The following is a 19,585-nucleotide window of genomic DNA, read 5'->3' as shown; positions in this document are numbered from 1 at the left end:
GTGAGAAAAAGAGGAGAAGTGAGAAAATGAGAGGAAGAGTGAGAAAAAGAGAGAAGGATTGAGAAAGAGAGAGAAAGAGTTGGGGAAAGAGTAAGAAAAATAGTTAGGGAAAAGTGTGAGAAGAGGAGTGAGAAAAAGACTGAAATAGTGAGAAAGAGAGAAGGATTGAGAAAGAGTGAAAGTGAGAAAAAGAGAGAAGGATTGAGAAAGAGTTGGGGAAAGAGTGAGAAAATGAGTGAAATAGTGAGAAAAGAGAGGAGTGAGAAAAAGAGAATGTGAGAAAAAGAAAGTGAGTGAAGGAGAGAAAGAGTGAGAGAGCTTTGAGTCTTCTTACTGAACGTTACAATTTACGGAAAACTTAAAGGCAAAGGAAAACTAGGTGAGAAGCATCATTCGACCGTTGGTGTCCTTCGCGAAGGGAACCCTCCAAGCATCTTCAGAAGGGGAGAAACGAGCGAGCACTTTCCACTTCTCCTGCCTCCACTCTGAGGCACATCAACGCCTCCTGGTGGCAAAAGTTTGTATTTTATAGCCTCCTTTGGAGTGTTTCGACTTCTTCCATCTCGACTTCCAGCGGGAAGCGATTCCGAGAGCGCAGGGCTTCAGTTCCCACTATTAGCACACTCACACCCACCGCTACGCAGGGTTGCCAGCTGCTCAGAAATTACCAGTGAAGCGCGTAAAAAAAAAGTATTAATCAGGTGCACTTTACAGAACTTACAAGTTGCTGACTATATAGGGTGTCCAAAAATTATATGGAATGAATCGAGAGTCTCGAGTTCGATACCCGTTGGAGTCACAGAGGTTCCAATCCCACTTTAACTTTAAACTGTAGGTAAAGTACCAATTAGCCTATCTGTATATACAGTGAACTTAAAACAACAAATACAACTAAATATACTCAATGACATATTTCAAGATATCTCTCGAGGCCAAAGTTTCATTTTTCTACATCTACAGAGATACCATTTTTTTAAAAATATATATATCATGCGATTCAAAAATCCGCATAACTAACTAACTCTCTAGCTTTCTTAAACCCGAAGGTTTATGGCAGCAGGTTCACAAGACTTCCATGTGCCCATACTGGGCAATCTCTTCCGTCCTTACCGATTTCCTTTCGCATAGATACTGTAATTTCCATGAAATGCTACAATTTTGAAACACCCGGTACATATGAAACTTCAGGATCAATTATCTATTCTAACAAAACGTACTCAAGTAAAACTATTTCACAGAATTTGCTGAAAATATTCTTAAACTTGCAGCCGTACAAAATTTGGGAACGAGGTTAAAAAATGAAACATGGGAAAATGGCCCCATTTGCACGAAGTTTACGCCGACGATTTTACAAGAACATATGTTTAAATGTACGTCAATGTTATGTAGCGTCGCTTTTATTCCCCCTTTGGCTAATCGCGACAATGAGTATGAGTGATGACGACTTGAAATTTAGACACTCACAAGAACATTTATGTCCAGGTGAATCGAACCCGGGATCTTCGATGGCCTAAGTCCAATAAACTTATTAAATAAAGAGGCAGTGTTTTGTCTGTCCCACCCGTGACACAAAATTGCTCACTTATAGCTATAAATAAATCTGGGAAAGTATTTTAAGGGTAGTCCAGATATTCAAGATATTATTAGAATGATTAAATCAAGAAGACTTCGGTGGGCAGGCACGAATGGGAGAAGAAAGAGGAATTTACACGATTGTTGTTTGGAAGCCTGATGGTAAGAGACCAGTAGGAAGACCAAGACGAAGATGGAGAGAAAACGTTGAGATGGACCTGAATGAAATCTGTAGGGATGGAAAAGACTGGATAGATCTTGCTCAGGATAGGGACAGATGAAAGGCCTGTGTCGCTGCAGCCATAAACCTTCGGGTTTAAGAAGGTTGAGAGTTAGTTATGTTTAAACAACAGTGCTAAGTTTCATATTTCATTGCACAGAAACTGTAAAATTGATTTATTTGTTATTTTAAGTCCACTTTATTCACAGGAAGGCTAATCGGGACTGGACCTACAGCTTAAAGTGGGATCCGAACCACTATATGCCTCCACCGAGTATCGAACCCGGGAACCGAGAAACTGTAAGAAAACTGCTGTTTATCTATCAGTAGAATAGTTTGTTTAATGCGAAAAATGTAGTCGGGGTGTCCGGAAGTCCCAATGACGTGCTGTTTCCTGCATTTCGATGGAACCAGTTAAAATGTAATTAACTTCAAAATACATCCTTAAAATTGTTATCGCAATACTACCATGAGGCGGCATTGAATCGCCAATCCCTAGCAGCTCGCAGTTTGCAACACTGGCGTTGGTCTTTTCAACTGTCGGGGCAGCATCTGGTGCGTTTGACTTGCGACCTATTAAAGCTTCGCCATCTCCAGTCACGTGCAGATGGCGTTATTGCGCACAAAGGAGATCTTGATTCTCATTTGTCCAAAAACTTCCCGAAATCCTCCGCTGCGAGGAGCAAAGAATGGCCGGAAAGGAGAGGGGGGGGGGCGCAATCGACAAACTGGGATATAACCAGCTTCCTGGTTAGAGAGAGAACAAAACACTAACGGAAACACCCTTACGTGTTTTGAAAGATTAGAAAATCTCTCAGCTATCCTGACCCAATTTTTAAAAACTTAAAATAAATATTCGATTTTTGTCTTCTTCACAATTGAAGTGCATGGATGCCTTTTCCACATGAAAAAAATGTCTGTGGAGAAAAGTGCAAGAATCGGTACTTACTCGCGAATACAGGGAAAATGAAGAAGTAAGATTGCATATCCGCGCGTGTGCTGCGCTGGCGTTCCTTCGGCCTGAAGATGTCTTCGATGGCTGGCTCGAGATACATTCCGAAGCACCTAAGGTCGCCAAGCTTTCCGAGTTTTTCGACTATTTTGTGGAGAGGTGGTTAGAAAGTTGCGAAGTCCCGGTCAGTTTTTGGAGTTGCTACAGACGGCGCCATCGAACCACAAACGCTGTAGAAGGCTGGCACAACAAAAGTAATAATATGCTTGGAAAGCCGAACACTAAAATTAAAGACGTGATCGAATGTATGAAGACAGAAGCAGAAAACTCAGTTAGAAGTTGGAAGTATAGATATAAAAATGTACATAATGTAAATATACTAATGTCCAAAATTAAAGCAACAAACGAAAATTCTTTCCCGTGTGTCCATTCGACCACATAATACGATCAGGTGATAGTAATATTTATGATGTCATAGACAACTGGTTTAAGATAGAAAATAAACTAACCTTAACGTGCCAGGATTTATCGACAAGAAAATCACGATAGCAACAGGTTAAACTTGGCAAATTTATATAAAAAAAAATCACACGAGGAAAGGATTTCTGTTTGTTGCTGTAGTAACTTATAAAAAAAATCCCATATTGACGATGCTTATAATTAGCTGATTTTAAACACGCCTAAATGACAAAAATGTACTTTTGCTATTTAGTCGATATACATACACTTTAATGCATCAGTTGATGCACCGTGATGCACCTTGCTGCATCATCAAAAAAGATGCATTCTGGTGCATCAAAACGCATCAGCTGATGCATTTAAGTGCATCTCGACTTAAAGAAATCCTCACTTGAATCAAATGATGTACTTTGGTATTTCTTTCACGACATACAAAAATGCACCAAAATGCATCAAATGTGAATCTGATTCTTTCAAGAAGCTACAAAACACACTTTAGTGCATCAATCGATATGATGCATTTAGTTCTCTGAGTGTACCTGCTCGTTTTGTAGTTCATGGGCTGCCTACTGTCGCTCCCTCACTAATGCACATACAGACCAGTTGCAAACTGTGTGTGTCGTCTCGTCTTTTTACCGCGTGTCCGTATCGTCCTTATCGTTATCTATTGCCAGTTATTCAGAGAAAAAGCATGCCTGACGTTGATTCCCCAATATTGGTGATAGCTTCCCAATATCTTCTGAAACCAGTAATTTAAAAATACACTTTGGAAATCTCTAAACTGCGACATGAACGACCACTACAGGAAGTGGTGCACAAGCGAGATAACACAAACCAGGAAACAATATCACTAGAAAATTCCCATTTCCGTTACTATTGATAGACACCAAATCAATCACACCAAATGTGTAAAGATCTTGTGAAGGAGTTTACCTGCGTCAGAACCAGGTACGTAGCTAGATAAATAGGTTGGGGGTGGGGCAAATCTGAAATATGTTCTCACAAAATATTACCAGAAATTAAAGCTAAACAATACACATACAGTGTACAGGAATAGAAAACCACTATGAAGTGTATGTAATATATAATGTGAATACTGGAGGAAGGCAAATCAACTTATATATTCACTATATTAAAGTATTACTTTAGAGCAGTTTTTGTTAATTAATTTTGGGGCCTCCTCGATGGCGCAGTGGTAGCGTCGTCGCCTTGTAATCAAGGGGTCCCGGGTTCGATACCCGATGGAGGCAAATAGTGGTTCGGATTCCACTTTAAACTGTAGGTAAAATCCCGACTAGCATATATGTGCATAAAGTTGACTTGAAGCAAGAAATTAATCAAAGCAAAACATTTATATAAGTTTCCCCTTAACGTGGAGATTGTCACAATTTTGTCGATTCCAAGCGTGAATTGAAATGCGTCTGTTTTAATTCTTTGTTTAAGGCGAAGAGTGACAGTTTCTCACCAGCTGTGCATTTCTTTCAATATCGTCGGAACGATTTTTGAAAAATATTATGAATAACATCTGTCTTAGTGGACTCTATATTTCTTTACTAAACCCCACAAGGCCTGAGATACTTTGAGTTCATGACTACGGCTGGCTACATGCTAGCGTATACTTTTGCATCGCTTCCTGGTGTAGTGTATAGTGCGCGGGAGGAACGTTGCAAACTGTTCCTCCTGTAAATTTTATCCAGAGCTAGGCTACGAAAAGCATAACACTCGCAGTAAATCCAGACCAGAGTGGGAAGGCAACCTGGAAGTTATGCATTCTGCACAGCCCTTGTGTTGTGTGGGTGGAGGAGTCGTCAGGCGTTCTTTCGGCCAATAGAGAGAAGCAACGCTGGCAGATGAGATCGACAAAGCGTCAGAGCATCCAGTTGTTCATGAATATGTATGCACAAAGTTGGCCTAGGAAGGTTTACGCAGGACTGAGCGTGTAGTTATGGAAGTAACACTTGAGTGCGAGATGGAGTAAAACTGGATTTTAATTTCCAAGTTGTCGATAGTGTAAAGTCATTAGCAGAGCCCAGATTTCTGGATACTAAAAATGTTGAAAAGGAGCAAACGTCGTTACTAATAAAAAGTATTTACAAAATCTAATATTTTCAGAGCATTAACAACCGTAGTTTCCGTAGAAATGGATTTATGAGTTTTATTTTTAAGTCCACTTTATGCACAGAAAGGCTAATCGGGACTAGACTAAAATTTAATTAAGTGGAGTTGTAGTACAATCACAGATGGGTCGTAGGTTCGATTCCCACCAGCGGCTTCACCTGCAGACGAGAGAAGAGGTTGTCTCTGGAAACTTAGCGTTAGAATAAGGATAGTTTAGTGCACTAGACAATGGATAACGTCATATTGACATTGCATGCTAAAACACAAGACAACACACAGCCCCAGAGATGATTATACTGGCTGGAGGTCCCGGCGCCAGAACCTCGTTGGCCTTCAAGACTGCAGTTACCGGGGTGTACAAAGGGGAAGTGAGGTGGACATGTGAGTGCTTTCTCAAAAGGTCAGCCATTACACCCCCAGTAACTGTTGTTAATTCCGGAAGTATGCAGTAGTTTGCTTAAAGCACAATGATGTCGAATCATGAGAGGCATTAGTGCTTAAGTATGACGTCAATCGTATATCTGGCCTCCCGAAAAACCTAGTGGTAATGTCGTCGCATCGTAATCACACGATCCCAGGTTAGAAAACCTAATGGAGGCACATAGTGGTTCCGATCCCAGTTTAAACTGTAGGTCCACTCCCGATTAGCCTATCTGTGCATAAAGTGGACTTACAACAACGAACCAAATCAAATTCACAAAAAACAATAATTATGATGAGAGTGCCGTAGCTGCAGCTCCAACAGTATATACACACACCCCATCTGAGTCCTCGGGGCGAAAGAGGTGAGTTCATAAGAGCTCGCTGCGAATGAACTCCGTTCCCCCTTCCCGATGTTCCACAGAGGCAAAATCAATTTATTTCCCGACCGAAAGATGGCGTTGAATAACTTGAAACAGCCAGTGACGTAAAAGGTCTCTCAGACGCGATTAATCTTCCATCCCTCGACACAAGAGAAGAGGGGGAATAATTCCTCCGGCATCCCCCTCGCAGCCCCTTCGCCGTGTACAAACATGTAAACGTTGTGGCTTTCAAAACATGCCAACAATCGATAACAAAAGGCTGGAGCGTGACGTCATCAAGCGGGTCCGCCAATGGCCGCCGAGGCTGTCTTGGCCTCTAATTGCACGTGTAGGACGTGTTGTGACGTCGTACGTCAAGCCCAAGGTTGTCGATATGATGCTGCGTGGAAGGGAGGGAAGGTTTATGCACGCTCTGATAACGCTGGAACGATGCAGCTCAACTCCCCAACCACTCCCCCCGGTGTGGGATAAATTAATTCTTTTGCGGACGACTTTTAAACTTCCAGTTTCAAAATGTTTGTTACTCAAAGGGGAAAGGAAGGTAGATGCAAAACTATTTCTCTCTATCCAGCTAGACGTCTGGCTGACGTGTACCGGAGAGATTTTGTTCAACTATCAGCAGAATCACGGTAAAATTCCGGAAGGATAAGGTGGTCTAGTCATTAGAGCATCTGACTGCTTCACGGGAGACCCGGGTTCGTTCGCGAGGTGGGCGATATAAGATCTGAATTCCCCGCATCAAGCGGCTCTGGAGCTCACCCAGCCTTCAATCAATGGGGGGGGGGGCAACCCTGGGGGATAAAGGCGGCCAGAGATGTTCACATCACCTCTAAAATGGCCGAGTCGAGAATTTGTGGGGCCATACCCCCACATCCCCCGGCACGGTGCTATATGCACGGGGAACTTTACCTTCACCTTTTTGCAAAATTTTGTCGAGACTGAATTTATACCATAAATTTGTGATGTAAGCAAGTTTTCAAGTTCAGAGATTTTCTTAAGGATTCCTCCAATGAGGTAACAGCTGGTACGATAACTCGTGAAACACTTTCTTCAAACTTTCGGAGGACAATATCACTGACAACGGATTAGTTAATAATGTGTGCAGATTGCTATGTATACTCAACTTTATATTACATACATGTTGTTTCTCAAGTAATTTTCTCTTGAGACTGAACAACACGGAAAGATGTCATTTGGACTGTATTGTGGACACAAACGAAGTCAGTCTACAATCTTAGATATGAAGTTCAGTTTATACAAGGTGTTCCAAAAATCACCATAATACAATGAAGGGATGTTGTAGCTGTAAAAAGAAATTGGATTTATTGTGAAATTCGACACAAGTAGCCACAATATGTCCATGAACAAATGCTAAAGTATAATGTAACTCCACATTTTATTGTTGAATGGTGGGGTGTGACGTATACTGCTGCCCTCATTACTTGATGAATTCCCAATCGCAGAACTCTAAAGAACTGGGGTTTGTTTTCCCATTCTTGGTAACCCGTAGCGACTCCTCTTACGGGAAGGGTGTCGTTCACGTACACGAAGAAAGAATTAAACTCCTGAAACAGACGCTGACTTTATGGGCACGATGCAAAAAGAACCTTTAGCAGATGAGGAATGGCAATAACTTATTTTATTTTGGAGGGAAAGTTAACGATGGGACATGGCAATGCTACTTGGCCTTCTTTCGCTTTGCCTTTCCAAGATATCTTCCGTTTAATTTCTTAGCCCCAGCTATTGGTTGCTTGTTTGAATTAATTGAAGTCCACTTTATGCACATACAGTCTAATCGGGACTGTACCTACAGTTTAGTGGGATCCGAAACACTATTCGGGTCCCCTTGAATAGAATGTGGTGATGTTACCACTACGTCATCTGAAAGTTGGTAAACACAATTTAAGAGAAGGCGAATGGCACCTTCACAACTCCTGACTCTTTTGTCGAAACCATAAAAGCGCGTACATATTTATAATAGTCCTCTTGATCTATTACACGTGCATCGCCACAAACTACAGTTCCGAACGTAAAGGCTCGCGATTGGTCACTTACAGCGCGTTACTTCGGGAATTCCCCCTCGCCCCGTCCACGTAATCGCCGAGCGAACAGAAGCCTTGGTGCGTGATAAGTGACCCCTAATGGCTCCATTCTTTTCTCCAAACGGTTTTATCCTTCGCTGTATGCAACCTAGCAGCGATAAATCCTCCCGATTCATTTGTTCTCATTAGCCTCCCCCGCCCTTTCAGAAATTAATTACCTTCTCCCCCTTCGCAGCTTTGTTTCTAATTTTTATTTGTGAGCCTCGTCTCTACGTTCGCGTGGCGATTTCCACCAACGGGAAGGCATCATCAGGGTGCAAAATCCTAGGGGGACAGAGGGGATTTTCCCCTACCAACAATCTTGTCGTAAAAATTCCCCCCATAAAAAAAAATCCGGGAGGAGACTTCTTGTTGTAAGAACTAAGATAAAAAATTAGTTATAACTTGAAATATACTTTACTAAGAAATAATCAAAAGCACAAAGAAAGAACGAAGAATAATCTCTCTCACTCTCTCTCTTTTTCAAGAGAACATTAACAAACATGTACAATAAAAATAAAACCACAATGAAATACAAACATAAGTAAGAAATCTAATTGATTTATATAAATAAAAAAAAAATAAACGAACGAAAACTTAAACATAGTAAAACAATCTCATCTATTTTGCAATTAGTTTATATACATAAAAGAAACAAATGAATTCCTTTATATATATATATATATATATATATATATATTTAATAATATATATATATATATATAAATATATAAATATTTAGTAACTTACTTGTGTACGTAACAACATAATAAATATGTATATCATATAAAATACGTATATATACACACACACCCATATATATTTTTATTTTTGTGTGTGTGAATTGAGATCCCCTTCCACCAGTCTTGAATGATTTCACACCCTGGGCATCACGAACGTCATCCGATGACTTAAAGGAACGAAGAAAAGAGAACCGATTTCGTGGAATCCACGAGACCATCCTTACAGGTAGGCAACCTGAAACACACGATTGACACGTTGAATAGCGTTCTGGGGAACTTATTTCCCTTCGTATGAATTTCGAACTACGTTAACGTGAATAGTAGGAATGAGATTTTTTTGCCTGTAGTATTATATGGATACGAAACTTGATACCTTACATTAAAGGAGAAATATAAAATAAGAGTATTTGAAAATGAAATCCTTAGAAAAACATTTTGACCTAAAAGGGATGAGGAGACAGGTGAGTGGAGAAGGTTACATAATTTAGAACTACATAATTTTTATTCATGTCCAGATATTACTAGAATAATTAAATCAAGAAGACTTGGGTAGGAGGCCATGTGGCACGAATTCGAGAAGAAAGAAGAGTTTGCAAGATCCTTGTTGGGAAACCTGATGGTAAGAGATCAGTTGGAAGGCCAAGACGAAGATGGAGGGATAACGTTGAGATGGACCCAAAGGAAACCGGTAAGGATGGAAAAGATTGGATTGATCTTGCCCAGGATATGGACAGATGGAAGGCGTGCGTTGCTACCGCCATAAACCTTCGGGTTTAAGAAGGCTAGAGAGTTAGTTAGTAGGGCTAGGAAGTTGATGAAAAATCGAATCTTCTTGTAGGCCTTGAAGATAATGCTAACCCATTTCACTTCAAATAGAACCAGAAAACATTATTTTTATTTTGCATTTTAAAAAAAGTTTGCGCCTTTTTGTTTTTAGGTCGTTTTAAAGTATTTTTGATTGTATTGTTGCATCTTGCTCCTTCCCTTTTGCTTGGTGAATTTGAAATGCATTTGCTAGCATAACTTACATATTTGAATTACCTGCGTCAATAATTGAAAAAAATGGCCCAAGAAGCACAATATTATTCTTAACTGAAGTATTTCACAGTGGATTAAATAATTAGTTAGGGTAAGTTTATTTTTCTTTCTCTCCAGCAAACGTTTTATACTTTGGATGAACGTTACTTTGAGGTTCCCTTGCTGGGCATTATCGCCGCTTTAACTTTTGTTTTAAAGGCCATCGTTTCAAGTGGTTGCCAGCTCGGGCTGCAATTCGCTTCATCCTTCCGTGAAGGATGCACGGGAGACGCTTTGATTTGTCACCAGCCCTGACGAGAAAAAAATCCCTCTTATCGCTGGTGAACCACCGATCGAAAGGCCTTCTTTCCAGGTGATTGCCAGCTCGGGCTGCAAGTCGCAAACTTCAGGATAATCTCTCGCGGTTGAGAAACACCGACTCACTCCAGATCATTATTTTCGCATGCCGTGGACTTTCTATAAGACCGCGTTGCTTTCTTCTCTAATAATACCAATACTGCCGGAACGCACACGTCACAGCGGACATAAAAAGTGGAATGGAAAAGATTAAAAGGTAATACGTGGCAGGATGGTAATCAGGTGGAACACGAGATGGAGACACGCGAGGGGTCCGACCGGAAGCGCGTGCAGGGGAGAGGGATTATCCACGGGACTTGGAAATTGCGGTACAAAGCGGTGCCGTTGAGAATGTGGCGTCATCGATCGCTGGAAACTTAACGAGGAACGTCCTGCGAAAAGAAAAGATATGGAGGTCTTCCGTCAGACGTACTTATCCGCCATAATCCTGGGCTCAGCTTATTGAGTCCCGGTAAGACTGCAGCATACGAGGACAGTTTCACTCTCAACGTGTTTGACAGTAAAAAGTGTGGTGCAAGGTAACAAGGGCGGTATACAAGAGCCCAGTCTAGTTCCCTGAACCTCTTTACACTGGGTGCCGTGGAGGTGTATCACGGTGTCAGGCTGGTGCAAGGAAACGACGTTCAACCAAGTAGACGGATAGCGGTGTTCAACTTCATGGAGATCTTATGTTTGGTGGGAAGGCTGCAGAAAAGATTGTTTTTCAATTTCAAGCGTTAGACCAGCTTTAGACGGAAGCATTTCCTTTAACATTTTTGCTAGCATAAATGATATGTAAATGCTATCAAAAATCTCATTTACTTCTCAGTACTTTACACGGAAGCATTTCATGGAACATTTCGGTTAGCTTTGGCGATTACGATGTATAACATATACAGCACGAAAGGCACGTTGAATTACACCATGTATCGTGAATGCACGGTGTTCACAATTGAAACAAGTAAAATATTCTTCCATACGTGTATTGTATACGTTATAAAATATGTATTTAAGGAGCGCCATTATTTTGTACCGAATACCATTTTGGAGGCAACGTTATTCCTCTCGGTTGAATAGTTATCGGCTTTAAAAAAAATGTGAAGTGATACATTGTTTACATCTCACTCGGCCGCCATTACATCTGAACTCGTGACCTGGAGCTCGCTTCTCATTGGTTATGCTATGAAAAATAGGACCGATTCTATCCTTGAGAAATGCCATGAAATATGCCATGGCATAAATGGTAAGAAAAATGCTAAGCATACCTAATGCTTTTGTCTAAAGCGGGCATTAACCTTTCTGCAAAATAATTTTATTGTGTCCTGAAATCGTACATGAGTGAGTTGCACAGATGATTGAAATCATTCAATACTAAATTATCAAACATGGATTTATATGGTCCGAATACTCTAAATTAATCTTATATGTTGGAAGCATGCAATTCTTTACGAAGAATAAAAACATTCGGTAATGCCATAATCCGGAACCTTAAGTGGTCCGAGCGACGAGTGCGAATGGCCAAGCTCCGAAAACCGTCTCCGGACCAATCAACCAACGGGAGAAGGACATCCAAAGAACCAAGAATGCATCCCCAGAAATTGGAGTGGCAGTTAGGATCCCTCACAATGGGGCGACGTGTTTCCGAAAAATCTTCACTCTCCTGAACGAAGGAGCAAAAACATATAAATTAGCGCGGCCGACGCTGTTTCCTAGACAAGCGATGTATTTATTGGCACATCGAGGCTGCATCTGCGGAGGGGAAATGCATACGGCCCCTCCCCCTTCCAAGCCCGACATTTTTATCTGCCACGCGGAGGGGAGTGATTCGATCGACTCGGAGTCCCGAACACCGACGCAGTCTGTTTCCGAAAGACACGCCGAGAGTAACGGTGGCTATAAAATGGGGCTGGAACACTGCCTCCGTGGTCGCTGGGGAAATCATGCCGAGGCACGGCGCTTAGCTGCGCAGGCAGCGTTGCCAAGTGAGGACTGGCGAAAGTTCCAAGGACGGTGGCGTCTTGGCGCACGGGACAAACTGCACGGTTCATCGTGTGTTTGAATTTGCTCGATTAAAAATCTAAGAAGTTGTAATACTTTCATAGCGTTCCTTTTGAGGCTTCAATGTTTTTTTTTATTTTCGTGACATTTTCGCAACAGATATGCATTTATTTCAATATAGTGGGAAAGGGCACTGCTACTACAAAAACAGTATGCGAGTGTATGAATTTCTCTCAATGTTGCAAGTGGAAGCAGTTTTCTTTCAAGTTGTTTATTAAGCTACGTACCATCTGTAAAAGAAAATTATGAGTAAGTATTTACAAGATCCCATATATTCCTTATGGAGAGATACAGTGACGGCTAATCAAATGAAAATTCCGACTTTTCCAACCGCAAAATGAAATCTTGAGCCTGTTCTGTTTCCGTTCATATGTTTTTCTACGCCATTGGAAGTTTGGTATTCCGAAGAGAACAAGTTAAATAATACTCCCATGAGCGCAATGCTAAGTTTTCTCCCCCTCCTACAAGCATCCGGCGCACAGCCTCTCTTTCTCGAAAGGTCGGTGGGGGAGAAGCAGTTTCGGGGCCTCGCGTCTGGCTAGACACATACTGTTCTTCCTGCCCTTAAGGATCTTCAAAAGTTAAACCAGGGACACGCTTCGAAGCGTAATGCTACGAAAACAGGGCGCAACCCTGCTCTCCGCCACCCAACGTATATAAATCCCCTCGCCTCGGCGTAAATCCACCCGAGTGGCAATCTTTCGTCGCGGCCTCGATCTATTCCTCCCACGTCATCCCCCGAGGCGATTCCTCTCGCCCCTCCCCCACAGAACGGACCGATGCGCGATTTGTCAAATAATTCAGGACGTGGCCCTTGATGGATGAAGGACCCGCGAAGGAATAATTCAACTCGGCTCTCTTGTATCGCCTGACCTCGCGGGCGGGCCGCCCAATTCAGGCAAGAACGCCCGGGCTGCGGAGAAGAAAAGATTGACGGAAGAAATCTCGAAATCGGTTTTTCCTGTCTCGCAAGGTGCCGCGAGAGGGTTGCGGACGGACAATATTTACGCAGCCCCAACATCTCCCGTACCGACAAGAAACGTGTCACTTTCATACGTGCAAAACGTTACTTATTCAGACGAGTTGTCTGGTCAGGAGAGACTTCAGGGTCGGGCGACTGCCTAGGGGGCCACACCAGAACGTCCCCCACCCAAGTGGCGCCGTAACCTTATTTCTGTTTAGACAGGGTGGCCACTCCAGGGCCACGATAAAGTTCAAGTATATGGGCGAACACCTTGTTTTGGAAGACGAATTACAAGTTAAACATGTACAGTACAGAGATTACAATGGTAGGACATGAAAAGTACAAGTTTCTAGTATCATAGTAATGACACGTTCGTGAAATTAGACAAACTACAAATGTGCCACAGGTGATATTTCCAAACTCTGCAAGAATTCACTCTTGCCCCGGATGGGTGGGGTAAGAGTGAACAGTGCACGGGGCAAGGCGGAACGCACTAGTAAACATTAAACGTTTAATGAAATACACAGGATATCACATTACAATGAGCTCAAATATTGTATTTGGAACACATTTTAAAGAAAAAAATATACGTGATCATTATTGTCAATGAAATAATTTGAATGAAACTTGGGGTGGCTCTGAATGAGAAAGTCCTCATAATGTACTTAAAAGTATAAACACAAAAACTTGTAAAAATGAAACAAAGTAGCAATGGAATGCAAAAATATCACTTAGAGTGCTAGCACACGTACAGAGGCTCTGAAGGATCAAAATTTGATTGCTGCTGGTGAGACCACTGCTGGCAAATTGCGGTCCTCAACAATTGTGGCTGCCAGTTGGGAACGTGTTCGTTTTCAATACCATATCAACGTAATACTTAGGAATGAAGAATTTTGGACGAAAATATACAACCTTCAACTTGTCGTACATGCTACGCTATCAGATGTAACACATGCCTGCAATCAATTTGCTCAGGTGGCAGAGTTTTCAACGATACGACACTTTCCTAGGTGTCACAGTTAAGGCCGAACTTACTGTTACTTTTAACACTCGACATCCATGATGCTATTCCCTTGCTGACCGGTGTCGCGAACTCTAAAGAAAATGCCATGGTTACTCTTGCCCCGATGTTCACTCTTGCCCTGGTTTCCTATAATTACCGATTTTCAAGATGAACTTTTAAAAAAATTCAAGAGTACAAGCAGATGTTTTCCCTTTTTCAAACTTGCGTATTACTGCCTCTCACCACTCTTTCACATACACACAAATAATATTAATACTATAAAAGATCTGTATGACTCGAATGTATCCAAAAATTAGATTAAATTAAACGATGTACATACAGTGCGTCCATTTCCTTGCGAGGCCTTTCACACGCATAAACAAAAAAGCAGTACAGTTTATATTACACACACTTTCTGGTTCTTACACACACACACACAAACTCTATTGTGTGTTATTGATACTCGTAAGTAGCCTGTCCCTGTAGGAGCGAAAGGAGCAAGTTAGCCACAAGAGTTGATGTACATTTCATAAATTAAAAAAAAATAATCTGCGCTTGAGACCACTTCCCGACATGGTAAGCAAACGGAAGCTTGTGCCACCGAGAACCCCGTTGACAGACGCCCGTGCGGGAGCACAAAAAGCTGCTCCGACGTTCGGCAGAGATTGCGATTATTTTTGGTTCCCCATCTTCCACTTTCCGTTTATCTCCTGTTCTTCGGCCGAGAGGAGGCGGTTGCTTAGCAACGCCGAGATCACGGCAGTGTTTTGTCTGTCGAGGAGCTTAGCAGAGGCTTATCGCTGGGGTGGGGGGGGGGAGTAATCACCGGGAACAGCTTAACAAGACGCGGAGCAATTTAAGGCCGGGAGGAGGAAGCTCTGAACATACGAGCCGCCAGGCGGACAAGTGAACCGCAAGGCGGACAGGTGGCACGCCAGGCAGAAAAACGTTCACATTTGGCAATGTTTATTAGCTAAATGATAATTAGAAGGAGTTTTTCTGGCAACCAACCGCGTATGTAGGGTGAGGTGAGGGCGAACCAAGTGTCTCAGGAATGATAGTAATAATAATGCTTAATTAAATTATATGATAATTATGTTAAATTAATACTAATTAAAATATATAAATAAATTAATACGTGGGTTGGAGTACTGTTCATTTTTGGAACATAACCTGCGAAAGAAGAGGCAACACTTTCTGCTGAATCCTCTCGTCATTTTGCAGGACAATGCTCAGGTGCATGTAACGCAACGTGTGGCTGATTTGTTAGCTCGATGGGGTTGGCAGGTGTTCTACATCCCCCATACTCCCCGGACTTAAGTCCCTGTGACTTTGATTCGATCCCTAAGATGAAGCTTCCGAACTGTTCCAGAGATTCTTCAGGCAATAGAATGCTCCATTCGAACCATCAACAGAACAGGCACTGCTACAGAAATACTACAACTTCCACGTCGCTGGCAATTGGTTGTACACAATGCTGGTGACTACATCGAAGGGCTGTAAAAGTTTCACAGAGGCATCTCTTTTGTATCGTTTGTAAATAAATAGTTGGCACTATTAAATCTCCAACCCACGTATGTTTATTACATGAATAAGTAAAAAGACCGAATAAGAATAGAGATATAACAACACGTATTCATTATCTAGCTTAGGTGTAGTTAAGATTGCGTAAATTGCATAAAGACAAGTGCCCTGGCAAAAAATTAATGTCAAATATATGAAGAAATATTTTTTTCAGTTCTTAATCGCACAAAAACTTAAAATGTCGATAATTTATACTCATTCTATTTTCCATTTTTTAACATGGATTTTTAGTAATTTTACTTATATGTATGTACACATATCGCCCGGAATGAACTGGAACATTGTTCCGGTACGTTTCTTTACGTGTGAACTCGTGATTTGCTCCTAGAGAGTCGAAAAATCCCCAATGGAATTTTTTTGAACGATGTTGTTTTCGAATTTAGTCTATTTCAAAATCACGCCGATAGACATGGTTCACCCCTGAAACATTTTAATCCTTCGAAATACGTGAAGTTATGGCTGCCGGTACATCACTCCTCTGTGGACACTCAAGTGAAGCACGAAAAAGGACAGAAGAAACAAGAGATGTGACAAAAGTATGGGAAACCTTTTAGCAGATCAGTCTTGAACTAATTTAATACTTGGGATTTTTATAAACAAGTGGAAAATTATTTAAAAAAATTAGTCGGATAAAAGAATTAGAAAGTTCCTGTGTTTCTTTGTGGATAAAAGGAATGCTTATGTATCGGATATTCTGAGGAGCTAGATATCACGAAGCACATGAGGAAACCTAGAATAAAAATTCTATAATTTACTCATGATTTGAACGTGAGATGTTTTTGCTAGACCAGTGGCGGCGATTGGGTTCCAAAACTGGGTGGAAGGGACAGTTTATTTTCCCTTCTTGGATAAGGTTTAGCACAGTGCGGGACAAAAGTGGCAAAAAGAAGTGGGAGGGGGGCAACTGCTCCCTCACGCCCCCCCAAGCGCCGCCGCTGAACTAGACTATGTACACACACAAAGTTATTTACTTATTTATTGAAAAAAATCCAGATACAGCACAGGTGGCCATTTTACACTGAAATGTTAATTCTTAGGACATATTTTGAATATTTTAAGAACATGAAAATAAATATTTCCATATTTTTATCAGCTCAAATAATTGATGCTACGTTTCTTTTGCTCAGAGGGAAATATAATAAAAACAGTTCATATGAACAAAATGGTTCATAAGTTCACGTGCTATTCCCATGGGCGGAGTTTGAGCTTTTGCTTTGGGGAGGGCAGACTCTGGGAGAAGCATATGATGTACCTGAGGGTTGTTGAATATCCCCTAGCTTATAAGGGGTCCGGAGACCTACCCCCGGAAATAAAAAAAAAACAAAAAAACTTAAAAACACTGAGTTCTAGGACTTTTAGATTTCAAAATGTTAAATTTCCTCGCTTAAGTACACAAATGTTAATTAGTATATTGGTTGTCAGTTTTAAAAGAAGCAAAACAGTACAATTATTGCATTTTGCATTTTTTTATTGATACAATACTCGTATTACTTTAAAAAAGTTACGGTACAATAGTAAGCTTCAGAAATTTTAGAAAAATTAAATTGAAAGTTCTTTGGATGCCCCAGCAGTAACTGTTGACTGAACACAAAGTCATTTTACATTTTTCTTTCTTCAAACTGTACACATCAATCAAATCGTCTAAGACCCGCTATTGCGCTATTACCGCACATGAGACCATGCCAAGCGTCAAGATTTGCGGTATGGCTTCATAACAAAAATGTAGTAACTGAACTTAATCATGTGTTATTTTTTTAGTTTTTTTTAAGTTGGGGGGCAAGGCCTCCTCTGGCACCTCCAGAACTACGCCTATGGCTATTCTCAAATAACTTGGCGATTACAAATAACATCAGGTTGTGGGTTGAGGTCGGAAAGTTTCGGGTTAGCAGAACCGATATGAAAAGAGTTATTGACTCGAAGAAGAAAAACAGAGGCTGAAAGAAACAAAGAAGGGAAGGGACAAGATAAAGAGATGAGAGTGTCTCATAAAACCTAATAATGCTTATAAATAGAGAAAGCAACAAGACCACAAGGCCATGAAAACTTTCCTCTGCCCTTATTTATTTCTCTTCGCTTGTCTTTCTCCGTTTCCCTTCCTTAAATATTAAAGAAAGAGAGAGAGACAGGGAACGTTCCACCGGCATTTCAAACATGACTGAACATGTCGGAGAAGCACTTAGTTGGAGGGAAGAGCCGCAAGGTGGCTCTGCTTGGTACGACTACGTCAGCGCTCGTCTTCTATCCCATCAGGTTGATTTGCGCAGACATCGCAACAGATGAAGATAAATGACGATCGCCGAGCGCCGCGGTGTCCCCTTAATCTAATCTTTTGTCCCTCGGATTCCGAAAGGGAGGAGGGAAGAAAGTGGGGCGCCACGGTCACCAACTGATGCTCAACTGTCAACACTTATATATCGATAATCGATGCGCGGGAAACCTGGCGAGATTTCTTCCATGCGGATGCATCGCTTACACCTTATCGCATACACTGTCACATTGTAATCGAGAGGTCTCGGGGTCGATCCCAGTTGACGAACATGGCACAGGGGCTCGGATATCACTATAAACTGTAATTAGAATCACATTTACGCCACTTCTGGCTAACCGCGACGATGAGGAAAAGTGATATGATGAAATGGATGAAGATATGCTCACAAAGAACACCCATGCTGAAACAGGGATTCGAACCCGGGACCTGTAGAGGGCTGTGATAACCACTCCGCCACGGAGGCCGGCTAAAGCTATTTTCTATTACTCTTGTATTTGTATTTCTGTTATTTATGTCGCTTTTCTGTCCCATTTCCTTAATCGCGACGATGAGGATGTGTGATGATTAGTTGAAACTGATTGAGACACACTCGCAAAGAAAACCCTTGCCCAGGTCGAGATTCGAACCTGGAACCTAGATCAAAGCCGACACGATTAGCCTTGAGCATCAGTGGATTGAAATACATTTGATGTTTCCAGTCCGCTTGTGGAACAGATTTAACAGGCAGGTTCCTACAGCGCGTTCTTTATGTTCATGCTTTAAGCATGTAAAACAAAACTAAAAACAAATAAATAAGCTACTAACATTTCGACGTGTAGTATGACAGCTAAAGCGAAGAGATACAATTTCGCAGAGACGTGTATCGACTCCTGAGCATAGAATTACAACGACCTTCAGTTTTGTCGTAATGCGCTTGAATATTGAAAAAAGCCTCCGATGTATTGTAGAGTATGTATTTCTCTTAGTCTAGCGGATAAAAACAGCTTTTTATGTTGATTAAAAACAGCATCGACAAATGTGTTTAGACTACCGTGTCTAAAGACACAATGTCTACGTCCGGAGCTTGAGTGATGTGGCTAGAACGCGAATGCATCTCATAATTACATAAACTGTACGGCACATTGGAGCCATAAATCTCAACAGAACTCACCAACTTCCGCCCCTGCTTTGTAGCCAGCAGTCCGTCTTTCCGTCAGATCGGCCTGGAAAGAGAGAAATAGGAAATAGAGAAAATGTGACATCACACTTCATTTCAACGAATTTCGAATTAATTTATGGCTTCATCTTTTTCTAAGAAAGTAAATTAATTCATAATTTAACTACTTATCTCTCTCTCTACTCAGAGCCAACTTGGGATTTTTTCCCAGGCCTGGGTTTGGAGCATT

At 41.4% G+C, this 19,585-nt stretch overlaps 1 protein-coding gene across 11 annotated transcripts in view; it reads right to left on the bottom strand.

The window, feature by feature from the left end:
- The window catches only part of LOC146000180 (protein turtle-like), a 327,541-nt gene that overhangs the window by 166,798 nt on the left and 141,158 nt on the right, over positions 1-19,585 (bottom strand). For 9 of the 11 annotated variants that reach the window (XM_083137521.1, XM_083137526.1, XM_083137528.1 and 6 more), the window contains exon 2: positions 19,351-19,402. The exons of 1 other annotated variant lie outside the window; for it this stretch is intronic. The gene's annotated coding sequence lies outside the window, so the exon portion shown is untranslated. Of the gene's footprint in view, positions 1-3,742; positions 3,783-19,350; positions 19,403-19,585 lie in introns of those variants that run through there. One more of the 11 variants, XM_083137524.1, reaches the window with a different exon arrangement.

Source organism: Lepisma saccharinum, chromosome 16 (assembly GCF_977018435.1).
Source record: "Lepisma saccharinum chromosome 16, izLepSacc3.1, whole genome shotgun sequence".
In the NCBI taxonomy this organism is placed as follows: domain Eukaryota; kingdom Metazoa; phylum Arthropoda; class Insecta; order Zygentoma; family Lepismatidae; genus Lepisma; species Lepisma saccharinum.
The sequence above is the reverse complement of the archived record's forward strand: the minus strand, read 5'-3'. Positions and strand labels throughout refer to the sequence as shown.